Consider the following 12955-nt stretch of genomic DNA (forward strand, 5'->3'; position numbering starts at 1 on the left):
GTGGGGCGGAGGAGAGAAGTGAGCAAGGGAGTAGTAATTAGCAGATGAGGGCAGGGAAGTGGGAGGATCTGAACGGAGCCCCCCACCCCAGCAACGCTGCTAGGTGATAGTAGCTTTATTTCCATTTTCAAATGGGGCATATGGCTCAGGAAATCTAAGTGCCTTGACTGGTGAGTGACAGTGGAAACTCGGAAGCCTCACACCCTCTCCTCCTCCTGTGGCCTCAGGCTCAGAGAAGGGTCAGCATGTTCTTTACTTCCTTGTGCCGCTTCCAGACTATTGTTCCTTTGTCATTTCCCAAGGACCGTGCATCCCTCTGTGTACCCTCCCCCCCTTGCTGCCCACCAACTTTATCCACCAACGCCACTTTGTTGAGCCCCTGCTATGTGCCAGGCACTATATTAGAGGCTGAGAAGAAAATGACGAATAAGAGAAGTCAGCCCCTCCGGCTTGCTGCGGAGAAATGGTTGTTGAGCTGTGCTGGGTTCAGGTCCCCGGCTCGCTGGTGACTCCTGTGGTCTGCTTCTCCCCACTGAAGTGCTGCCTGGTGGAGAGCAAGTCATGGCACTCCGGGTCACCAGGAACACAGAAGTTAATGCTGGAAATGAGGCGAAGATCAGCATGGGAGGCGCAAAGCGCGTGCCTTTGACCATGACTACAGCCTCCAGGCCTGGGCTGCGGCCGAGAACAGACCTCAGCGACGTTGGTAACAAAGTCAGTGAACAACCACAGGCCAAACTGCCTCTGAAAAAGGAAGCAAAAACTTTGGTTCCTGGAAAAGTTATTGCTAAAAAAATACCTAAACCTCTGGAGAAGTCACCCAAGCCTGTGTCAGAACCTGAGCCCGTTAAAGAAGAAAAACTTTTGCCTGAGCCTATTTTGGTTGCTACTCCCTCTCCAAGCTGAATGGAAACATCTGGATGTGCCCTGAAGAAGAATACCCGTGTCAGGCGTTCTCTGATGTAATTCTTGCAGTGAATGGTGTGGATGCCGAAGATGGAGCTGATCCAAACCTTTGTAGTGAATATGTGAAAGATATTTATGCTTATCTGAGACAACTCGAGGAAGAGCAAGCCATCAGACCAAAATACCTACTGGGTCATGAAGTCACTGGAAACACGAGAGCTAACCTTATTGACTGGGCTAGTACAGGTTCAGATGAAGTTCAGGTTACTTCAGGAGACCATGTACATGACCGTTTTCATTATTGATCAGTTCACGCAGAATAATTGGGTGCCCAAGAAGATGCTGCAGCTGGTTGGTGTCACTGCCATGTTTATTGCAAGCAAATATGAAGAAATGTACCCTCCAGAAACTGGTGACTTTGCCTTTGTGACTGACAACACTTACACCAAGTACCAAATCAGACAGATGGAAATGGAGATTCTAAGATCTTATTTTGGTCTGGGCCACCCTCTACCCCTGCATTTCCTTCGGAGAGCATCTAAGATTGGAGAGGTTGATGTTGAGCAACATACTTTGGCCAAATACTGATGGAACTAACTGTTTTGGACTACGATGTGGTGCACTTTCCTCCTTCTCAGATTGCAGCAGGAGCTTTTTGCTTAGCACTGAAAATTTTCGATAACAGTGCATGGACACCAACTCTACAGCATTATCTATCATACACTGAAGAATCCCTTCTACGCATTATGTAACACCTGGCTAAGAATATAGTCATGGCGAATCATGGGCTTACAAAGCACATGACCGTCAACAAGTACACTACATCTAAGCACGCGAAGATCAGCATCATGTGCCATCTGTACATACTATATGTTACCTTTACTGACTTTTAATAAAGTCTGTGGTCCTTTTTACTTAAAAAAAAAAAAGAGAGAGAAGTCAGCTCCTTGCTGTCAGGGAGCTTTTTATTCTGGTGGGTGGGGGAGACGAGTGCATAGGAACTAAAAATGAAAATATTCGTTAGTAATAAGAGCCACGCCGAGAGGAGAGAGTGACTACTTTATAGAAGCTAGGGGAAACAGCCTTTCTAAGGAGGTGACATTTAAATTGAGATCTGGGGGAGAACATTCCAGACAGAGGGAGGTACTGAGCAAAGGCAAAAGAGGGAAGGAGCTTGGCACGGTAGAGGAGCAGAAGGCAGGAGAACAGAGAGGGCTCGAGGCTGGGGCGGCCGCACAGGGGCCAGCCTGGGCAGGGCCTCATGAGTTAGGAGCACCTGGGGGTCCAGCGGAGTGACACAGGATGGTTCATATTTTCAGGTAGTGTTGACTTCTCTATAGGGAACACATAGGTGGGGAAAGTGGGGGATGGAGAGAGTTGTGAAAGATTTAGGATGTGTTTGGAGATAAAGTCAAGAAGACAGGCTGATAGATGGGATGTAGGGCATGGATTCAAAGACGACCTTGAGGTTTCCGAGTCCCGGTTAGAGCAGCTGTGTGAATGGTGATGCCATTTGCAGAACTGAGGAAGGCTTTGGGGAAGTGCCTTTGGGGGAAGTGACTTTGGAGGAAGTATCAAGAGTGCCATTTTGAACTTGTTCGCCTGAGATTGTGGTGTCAAACAGGCGGTGGGATTCAGGAGCTAGTTGCAGTTCTGGAGAGCGGTCTAAGCTAGAGAGAGTCAGAAATGCAGGAACATCGCCGCTTGTGCATATCCACCTGTGTAGAGCACAGTGCCTGCCACATCGCGGATGGTCTAGAACCTTTGGGCTGGCTGAGGGAATGAATGGGTAAAATGTGCTCCTAGAGCTCTGGAATCAGACTTCGGTTCAGATTTAGATCCTGCCTCTGCTACTTACTAGCTTGACCTTGAACATGTTATTAACCCTCGGGGAGCCTCAGCTTCCTCAGCTGTAGAATGGAGAAAGCAACGATACCTATTCCCTGTTTAAACGGGCAGTGTTTAGCACAATCCTGGCGCGTGGTGAGCTCTCAGTGAGGTGGTGGCTGTTACCATATTCAGAGCATGACGTAGGCCCCAAGACAGCCAGGCCTGAAGGGGCATTTCAGAAGGCAGTCCCGGAGGCTGGGTCCATGTAGCTGGCTTGTCGTGTGACAGGCAGTAAGCCTCATGGTTAGGTGTTGCCCTCTTGAGCCAAACTGTCCGGGTTCATAATCCTGGTTGAGCCACTTACTAGCTTACTTAAAACTCTATGTGCCTTGGGGTTTTAAAAAATTATTAATATTTAATCTCTAGAATAGGAATAATAGTAGACCTACCTCACTGAGCTGTTGTGACGGATTAAGTGAGATAATCCATGGAAAATGTGGAGAACAGTGCCTGTTACCAAGGGTTCAATAGGAAGGAGCTATTATCACGCGGACACAGGAGGGAGGGAGCTGTACATAGGCTTCAGCTGTGTCCTTGACCTCCCTCCAGAGAAGCTCAGTATTCAACCCTGGTCCGACAGGAGAGCCCATTTCAAATAGCTCGGCCCTCCCAATGCTGTCTTCCTATTTCTCCTCGGCTGCAGCCTTCCCATTTCTGTAGCTCTCTGAATAGCGTGTGAGCCTTTGCCAGGGTTGGTGTGGAAAAAGTCAACTCCTCCACTCGAGGACTGCAGACCCTAAGCTCCCTTTCACTCAGGGGCGGTGCCGGTCACAGGCTACGGGCAACGGGAGTCCAGGTCCCTGAGCTGCCTGAAGTTGTGTAGGAGCAGAGAGAAATAACCAACTGAGACAGCCCCAGAGGACCCGCAGGCTTCTTTTCTACTCAAATGCTCCCTTTGTTGCTAAGAAGCAAACTTACTCCATCCCCACTGGCACCAGCCTGCCCATTGTTTTCCTGAGAGACCATCCCCAGCCAAGAGCTAGGACTACCTCTGTCTTATAGAAATGGCAGCCTGGAGATTCTGTGGCAGTGGGAGTATCATGTAACCCAAATTCTCCACAGCTAAAGACTCAAACAAAGCCCGAGGTCAGGGGTCCTGGGCAGACCCATAAAGGACCCAAAGGAAGTCACTGAAAGCATTTGGCCTGGCTTTTCTCCCTGGGCGGGGCTACCTGTGGTGATTACTGCTTGAGGCCCTGACATCTGAGAAATGGGCACAAGGCTAGTCTCAGCTCCATTTGAACAAAGTGGTGAGCCTTGTGGGCTTGTTCCAGAGCGGGGAAAGCATGAAAAATCCCACCAGGAAGATAGAGCAGAGATTTGATAAATAGCTGGTCTTTCAGGTAGATGGAGGTGGATGGGTCTGAGGTAGAAAGGGACAGAGAGGACTGTTTGGTACTTTGCAGCTGTGGGCTCTGAACCTGGCCGGTGAACTGCATGTCTCTGACTTGCCCCCCTCCCCCTCCTATCTCTTCCCCTTGTCAGGTACCTCTCTGGGGCTTCTCATCACTTCAGTGCTCACCTCCACCTGTCTGAGAAAGAGGAAGGATTCCCCAGCTCTGTCTTCATTCACACATTTTTTCTCTCTAGAACCTTCTCTCAGCATGTCTTCCGCTCAATCATTCCCCCTTTGCTTAAGGATAAAGTTCTAACTTCTCTGAGGTGTGGCACCACAAAGGAATTTTTAGAACTAGAAAGGTCTTTCTAAATCATTTCACCCTAGTATCTTGTCTTTACAAATAATGAAATCAGGGTTCAGAGACAAATTTCCTGCCCAAGGCCCCACCGCAAGTTGTTGGCAGGGCCACACGTAGGAATGCAGCTCTCCTGACTCCCAAGCCAGTGTTCTTTGTACAATGGTATCCTGCTTCCACCAACCTCACTTGCCACAAAGCCAAACCTTAGTGACTTAAGATGACAGCACTCTTTTATTAGTCTCCTGGTTTCTGTGGGTCAGAAACGGGAGAAGGGCTCAGCCGGACTGTTCAGGCTCAGGGTCCCTCAGAAGGCTGCGGCAGGAGAGTGACTGGAGCTGGAGGCGTGAGGGTTGGGGACGATGGGGCTGGAGCAGCTGGAGACAGCCAGGCTTCTCTCTCTCCACGCAGTCTCAGAGTTGAGTCCTGTGATCTCGCCGCAGGAGTTAGTTTGGGCTTCCTCCCAGCATGGCTGCTGTCCAGTGACTCACAGAGAGGTTGGAGGTTTCAGGAGTGAGTGTTGCAGCAAACAAGGTAGAAACTGTAACCCCTTTACAACCTAGCCTCCAAAGTCACTTAACCTCATTTCGGCCATAATCACAAGCCTACCTGGTTGTGAGGGGAAAGACCATAGCCCCTGTATCTCACTGGGGGCGGTGTCAGAGTCACATTGTAAGAAGAGCCTGTGGAATGAGAGATCTTGTTGCAGCCATCTTGGAAAAAAACTACCTGCCTCCCCAATCTTACTTCCCACTCTTCCCTCAGACAAACCTTCTGCTTCAGCCAGCTGGGCTTCTCCAGTCCTTTCAGAGAAGCCTTCTGCTCTCTTATTTTTTTCCCTAAAGACTCCCTTGAGCATCATTTTCACCCATTCAAGGCTACAGACACTTGCGTGTTTAATAGGCTGAAGAGTTGCTCCATACTTGGTCGGGGCCCATCCGAACCGTGGCTGGGCGTTTCCACATCCGGGCCCTAAGCATTTGGATTCTGTTAGCCAGACTGCCCTCCTCATTCTTCAAGGGTCACAGACTGTCAGGTTCACATGGTTTCTGGACATAAAAGACCAGACACAGTGCAGTGTCTCTTCCGAGGTGGGCACAGGCATGCACCAGAGGCTGATCACAGGGCCCTGGCAGTCTGGGGAGTGATCAAATGTGTTGGCAAAAGCCTTTGGCTGGGAATCAGGAAACCAGGGTCCCTCCACCAACATTCTGGCCAATTTGATGCGTGCATGACCTGAGGCAAACACCTCAATCTCTCAGTGGGCCTCAGTGTCCTCATTTCTGCAATGTGAAACATAGAGCTTGCCTTTCCTACTTTGTGATGAGCAGATAAAAGATGGGAAGGCCCTTTGAGAGCAGAAAATGCTTTTAAATGGTCATGAGTTTTGTATTTGTTTCTTTTCTCAACTACCACTTCCTTCTTCACCAGCATAGAGACTCCGGGAAGTAGGTGAGTTTGTGTGAATGGTTCTGGAACTGGTATTGGTCAACAGCCCTTCCCTAGACACATATGGTAGGATTTAGGAGGGTAGGATTTGCAATATTACCATTCCCCAGTCTCTGACGGGCTCATCCTGGGCAGGAGCAGAGGCTGAGAAAAGGACTCAGTTCAGAGCTAACAATTTCACCCTGTCCTGCTCCAAAACCTCCAGCCTATTCACACTCCCAGGGAACATGCTGCATCTGGAAGAAGGTGCTGCCTCTACCCCCCAGGTAGAAAGTGAGGCTACTAATTAGCTGTGTGGCCTTGGGTGAATTCCTTCCCCTCTCTGAGCCTTCATTTCCTTAGAAAACAATGGTCTCCTCACCACCCCTGCTGCTAGAGAAGAGTTTATTTCTTGGCTTCATCATATCTATTGTGCAGGGGTGGCATGTGGTCTCTCTGGAGCTGGAAAGCATTAAGTCAGAACAGTCTTCATCAAAACAATACACAGTTTCCCCCAAATTAAAGCGCCCCCCCTCCAGACTCCTTCACCTCGTGGGACCTAAGAGAGCTGGCCGAAGCAGAGTGTGGGCCCGGGAGTTAGCAGACCAGAGAGGCAGCTCTGGTCATGGGATGTGATCTTGGCTAAATCAGACAATCTCAAATCCTTGGAGCTAGAAGGCACCTACCAAAGCCCTCAGACAGCCTCCAAAATGAACTTCCCGGATGACAGTCACATGGGGCACCTGCCGCCACTGCAAGGTTCGGGGCTATTCTCTGTCCGCTGAAACTTCATCTCTCTTTCTCCCACTCCAGCAAGCACACCACTTCTCTCAATTTATGAGACTGGCGCAAGTACACAAAGGCTGGTTGTTGCAGCATCGTCTGTAACAGGGCAAAACTCAAAGCCACCTAAACACCTGCCTGTGGGGGATTGGTTAAAGGAGTTAACAGGACAGCCACAGATACTGTGGAATGTTATGCATTATTCAAAGATTATTTTCACTTCAAAGATTATTTTGAAGTGCAATAGGCATAAATAAGTGCATATAGGAAATTACCCATGACATATAGTTAAGTGGGAAAAAAAACAAGCTGTGGGACAATGTGTATGACACAATAGAAATGTTACATGCAACTATCTTATTTTTTTAAGATTTTTAAAAATTTATTTAAGGGAGAGAGAAAAAGAAAGAGCACGCGCTGTGCATAGGCAGAAGGAGAGGGAGAAGCAGACTCCAAGGTGAGCAGGGAGCCCAAAGTGGAGCCGATCCCAGGACCCCGAGATCGTGACTCGAGCCGAAATCAGACACGCAACCAACAGCACCACCCAGGGGCCCTACAGCTATCTTTTTTCACAAGTAAGTTCATATACATGTAATGTATGTACTGTGTACATGTCACAGTCCTCCAGAAAAACAGAACTAATAGAATAGAGAGAGAGACAGAGATTTATTATGAGGAATTGCCTCATGCAATTATGGAGGCCGAGAAGTCCCTCAAACTGATGTCTGCAAGCTGAGACCCAAGATAGCCAGCAGTATAATCCCAGTCTGAGTCTGAAGGCAGGAGAGCCAGGACAGCCCAAGGATGGTCGAAGTCCCAGCCCCAGGGCAGGAGAAAACTGACGTCCCAGCTCAAGCAGGCAGGCAGAAAGGGGACGATTTGGCCCTTTCTCCTCTTTTTGTTTTATTCAGGTTTCTTCAGGATGATACCCACCCACACTGAGGAGGGCGATTTACTTTGCAGAGTCCACCAATTCAAATACCAATCTCATCTGGAAACACCCTCAGAAACACACCCAGAAATGGTGTTTAATCTGGACAGCCCATGGCCCCGTCAAGTTGACATACACAATGAACTTTCACAGTAGGCAAGTACATAGATGAAAGCTTAGGATACCCGAAACCCTTAAGGGTGATCACCTTCAGAAAAGGGACTGGGATGAGAAAGGGAGCTCAAGGAGGTCTTCCAAAATACCTGAGTAGTTTGGACTTTTCCATCGTGAATTTATTCATCAATTTATTCTTTCATTAAAAATGCAATTTCAACAGCATGGTGGTTCCTCAAAATGTTGAAAATAGAACTACCCTATGACCCAGCAATTGCTCTACTGGGTATTTGCCCTAAAGATACAAACGTAGTGATCCAAAGGGGCACGTGCACCCGAATGTTTATAGCAGCAATGTCCACAATAGCCAAACTATGGAAAGAACCTAGATGTCCATCAACAGATGAATGGATCAAGAAGATGTGGTATATATACACAATGGAATACTATGCAGCCATCAAAAGAAATGAAATCTTGCCATTTGCGACAACATGGATGGAACTAGAGCGTATCATGCTTAGCGAAATAAGTCAAGCAGAGAAAGACAACTATCATATGATCTCCCTGATATGAGGAAGTGGTGATGCAACATGGGGGCTTAAGTGGGTAGGAGAAGAATCAATGAAACAAGATGGGATTGGGAGGGAGACAAACCATAAGTGATTCTTAATCTCACAAAACAAACTGAGGGTTGCTGGGGGGAGGGGGGTTGGGAGAAGGGGGTGGGATTATGGACATTGGGGAGGGTATGTGCTTTGGTGAGTGCTGTGAAGTGTGTAAACCTGGAGATTCACAGACTTGTACCCCTGGGGATAAAAATATATGTGAGATATATATATATATATATATATATATATATATGCAATTTCAGGGCGTCTGGCCTGCTCAGTCAGTATAGCATGCAACTCTTGATCTTGGGGTGGTGAGTTTGAGCCCCATGATGGGTGTGGAGATTACTTAAAATCTTTAGGGCACCTGGGTGGCTCAGTGGGTTAAGCCTCTGCCTTTGGCTCAGGTCCTGATCTCAGGGTGCTGGGATCGAGCCCTGCATCGAGCCCTGCATCGGTCCCTGTGCTCAGCAGGGAGCCTGCTTCCCCCTCTCTCTGCCTTCCTCTCTGCCTACTTGTGACCTGCCTGTCAAATAAAAAAATAAAATCTTTAAAAAAATAAACAAGAAGGAGAGGCACAGAGATCTTTTTGATATTTTTGAGGTGATGGGAACGTTTCTTATGAATGTGGCAGTGGTGGTCACATGACTACACATTTGTTAAAACTGATTGAACTGTACATGTGAAATGATGAATTTTAATGTATGCAAATTATGCCTAAGCCCGATTTTTATAAAAACCTTACAGCAGAGGACAAATGGTTGGGAGTGATATGCACTGTAGGAAGAACTGCTCTAACTTATTAACACAACCAAACCATTAGCAAACTTTTACATTTTGTGGTTATTAAAAACTTACCCTCAACATGCTCCACAATAACCAGCAATGTCCATGCTGGCGCCCCATCAGATGACCAGCTTCCCCCAGTGACAGGGAACCCCTCACTTAATACTGTAGCCCATACCAACTATAATTGAGAGTTCTGTGTAGATGATTAACTGTGTGGCCTTGACTGGATTACGTCCCCTCTCTGGGCCTTGGTTTCCTTAGAAGCAAGTGGGCTAGAAGACTTCTGGGGTCCTCTCTGGCTCTAACATTTGAGTTGTTAGAAATTGAAATTTGCCTTCTTGTGACTATTAACCTGGTCTGCCTTCTGGAGCCACCCAGAACTTGGCCCATCACATGCCAGAAGTCAGCTCCCCTGCCTTGCACGTTCTCTTCATAGCACATGGAGAGACAGCATGGGGCAAAAACTAAGATCACAGGGTCTGCGGTGGGGCGGCCTGGAGTCTGACTCTGGATGCTGCCACCTCCCAGAGCCTCAGCAGCCTCTGTGTATAAAGGGATTAATAGCACCAACTTGGAAGGGAGGGATAGGGGAGTAAATGAGGTAATGTATGTAAATCAGGAGGTGTGGTTGGCAGAATAATGGCTCCCAAAGATGTCCACATCCTAATCCCCACAACCTGTGAATGTGTTAGGTTACATGGCAAGGGGGTATTAGGGTGGCTAATCAGCTGACTTTCAAAGAGGGAGATTAGGAAATTGGCCCAGTTTGTGCAGACGGCCTCAATATAATCATGCCGGTCCTTGTAAGGGAAAGAGGGAGGTGGGAGACTCAGAGGCAGAGTTGATGAGACATGAGAAAGTTTCAATCAGCCAATGCTGGCTTTGAAGTTGGAAAGACATCATGAGCCAAGGAATGTGGGCAGCCTCTAGAAGCCAGAGTAGGCGAGGAAATGGATTCCCCCTTAGAGCCTCCAGAAGGAACACACAGCCCTGCTGACGCCTTGGTTTTAGCTCTGTGAGACCCATTTTGGACTTCTGACCTCCAGAACTGTAACAGGACACATTAATGTTGTTTTAAGCCACAAAGTTTGTGGTATTTTGTTAGAATGGCAGTATGTAACTAGCACGGGATGGCTATGACCCCCTCCTGACTGGTCTGCCTGACTGTACCCACTCTTTCTTCGCTCTAATCCGTTCCTTACCATGCAGCCAAAATGATGTTTCCAAGACTCTTATCTAACCAAACCACATCTTTTAATACAACTCTTCTCCTAGGTCTTCAAATTTGCCCCAGGACCTTTGAACCTGCTGCCCTGTTTGTTTAAAAGGTGCCGTGGTCCCCTGGGTAACATTTAGTTAGCCTTCATTAGCTGGCTCAGAGATGGAAATGCCATTTCCTCCAGGCAGCCTGCCTTGATCCCTGGTCTCGATCAGGTTCTCTGGGCAACAGACCTCGGAGCACATTGCAAACCTCTGCAGCACTTGTGGGTTTTAAAGCATATTTACTGTGTTTATCTGCCTGGGGATGTATCGCCTGTCTTTGCCCAGTAGGCTGTAAGCTTTCCAAGGGCAGGGACACTGCCTATCTTACCTTGCCTCGCCAATGTCTGGCACGTAGGAAGTGCTCGTTAAATGGCAGCATTTATCGCTGTTTTTTTTTCTGAATCCTTACTGTTCTGGTCACCCGACAAACACTCTCTAGTTTGCAGTCCTCTTTAAAACTTAGTGCCCCTGCTGTGACCTTGTCCTCCAGGTGGCAAGAGCATCACAAAATGGAAGCTGGGTATGCGGTCCCTGCTTACAAGGGGCACCCCATTTCTAATAATGCAGCTGAAATCTGTGTTCCTTTGTCACCAACCGCAGTACACACTCAGCTTCAGCAGAGCTTGAGGTGACATGGACTGCCCACCCACACGCCCCAATATTTATCTCCATCAGAACATCTGTCAAGCTAGCTTTCCCCGTCCCATTTCTGTCTTGTTGTTCCTTGTCACCTAAATGGTGAACTTCCCTCTCATCCCTGTGGGTTTCCATCGTCTGGCATTGGGGTCCCTGTTCTAAGCCTCAATCCCCATTCAGCCATCCACCAGCTTAACCAGCCCTCTCAACCCCATGTCAGCTGTGTCCCTGAACAATGCATTCCTGTGCCTGCCTCCAAGTCCTGGGTGACAGCACAGGGCAGGGCAGGCCTAAGCACAGGGCCCTGGAAATGCTGCCAGAGACCCCTGGGGCCTGACACCCACTGCAGGGTATTGAATTAACAACAAAAACTGCCTAGGTCAAGTTCTGGCTTCACCACTTTGGTGGCTGCCAACCTGGGAATAACAGTATATTCGTTTCTCAGGGCCACTACAATGAAATATCACAACCTCGGTGGCTTGAAACAGCAGACATTTGTGCTCCTACAGTTCCGGAGGCTGGAAGTCCAAAACCAAAGTGCCGGCAGGACACACGGCCCCTGAAGGCTCAACTGGAGGATCCTTCCTTGCCTCTCCTAGGTCCCGGTGGCTCCCCGGCTTGTGGTGGTATGACCTCTGCCAGTTGGTCTGCTACTGTGTGTGTGTGTATCTGCGTATCCTCTCTTTTTACAAGGATATTGGTCACATAGGGCCCACCCTGCTCTAGTAAGACTTCATTTTAACTAATTACATCTGCAAGGACCCCGTGTCCAAATAAGGCCATGTTTTGATGTTCTGGGTGGACAGGAATTTCAAAGGGGGGGCGTGGGGGACACTATTCAACCCACTATAGGAGGCAATACTTTCTCCTAACCCCTTTGGGAGAGCCCAGGAAGATCACGCGGGCAAGGCTTCTCAAACAGGAAAGCGCGCCCAACCACCTAGAGATCTTTGTTAGAGGACAGACCGGGATTCTGCCAGCCTGGGGTGGGTCTGCATTTCTCACAAGCTCCCAGGCAATGCCCTTGCTGCTCCTCCACGCTTTGAATAACAAAGATGTAAGGGAAATAAAGTGTTTTCAAAACAGATGTCTGTAGGCTTATCCCTTTCTTTTGTAAGGAGCTTTTCTGAAGCTCCAGTTTCCCCACCTGCCTGGCTGTCCTGGACTGCCCCCGCCCCCGCATCCCGACCGGGCCCAAAACAGGCTCACAGACAAGGACTTGGGTTTAGGTAATTTGGGGGTCGGGGGGAGGTGATCATGTGAAGCACACATTTGGAAGTAGAGAAAGGGAAAAAAAGAGAAGCCGATGGAGAGAGAGCTAAACAGCACATGGTCCTGAGGGCAACTGGGGCCCCATCCAGGTGGGGACTGGCTGAGAAGCGGTGGAGACACTCTTCCTAATTGGCTGGTGGGATGGCTGGAATGGGGTAGGGGGCAAGGGCCTTTTCCCAGTGATTCCCGTTCTCCCCCTAGGGGTCCCTGAGGGTTGGGTTCCTGCATGGAGCTGGGCAAGCTCCCTGGGCTGCAGGCACGGGAGGTCGGATGCTCAGACACGTTCTCCTGCAGCTGCAGGTGACCTCAGCTAGGCCGTGGGGGAGGGCAGGGTCATCATCGTGAGCTCCAGAAGCCTTCCAGGTTTGCATGTCATTTGTGAGTCTACTGTTCTATTTTGAGTACATGAGCTACCCAAGTGAGCTCTCGCTTACAGTAAGATTATGGCTGTCACCCAGCCCCAGCAGACGCCTTGACCACAAGGGTGGCATGGAAGAATCTGTCTATGGCCTGCCGAAACCCACATGTGCCTCCCCAGGGGATCCTCAGATCCCAGGCCCTGATCTGCATGGGTACAGATGGGCAGAACTCACCCCTGAGGTAGTGAAATTAGGCTTCAGAGTCACCTTAGGCTACTTCCC

General features: G+C 48.9%; 1 pseudogene; it reads left to right on the forward strand.

Moving 5' to 3' along the window:
• Positions 1–561: 561 nt before the first annotated feature.
• LOC116582355 lies at positions 562–12525 on the forward strand (annotated as a pseudogene).
• The last annotated feature ends 430 nt before the right edge of the window (positions 12526–12955 follow it).

This window comes from Mustela erminea, chromosome X (genome assembly GCF_009829155.1).
Source record: "Mustela erminea isolate mMusErm1 chromosome X, mMusErm1.Pri, whole genome shotgun sequence".
In the NCBI taxonomy this organism is placed as follows: Eukaryota; Metazoa; Chordata; class Mammalia; order Carnivora; family Mustelidae; genus Mustela; species Mustela erminea.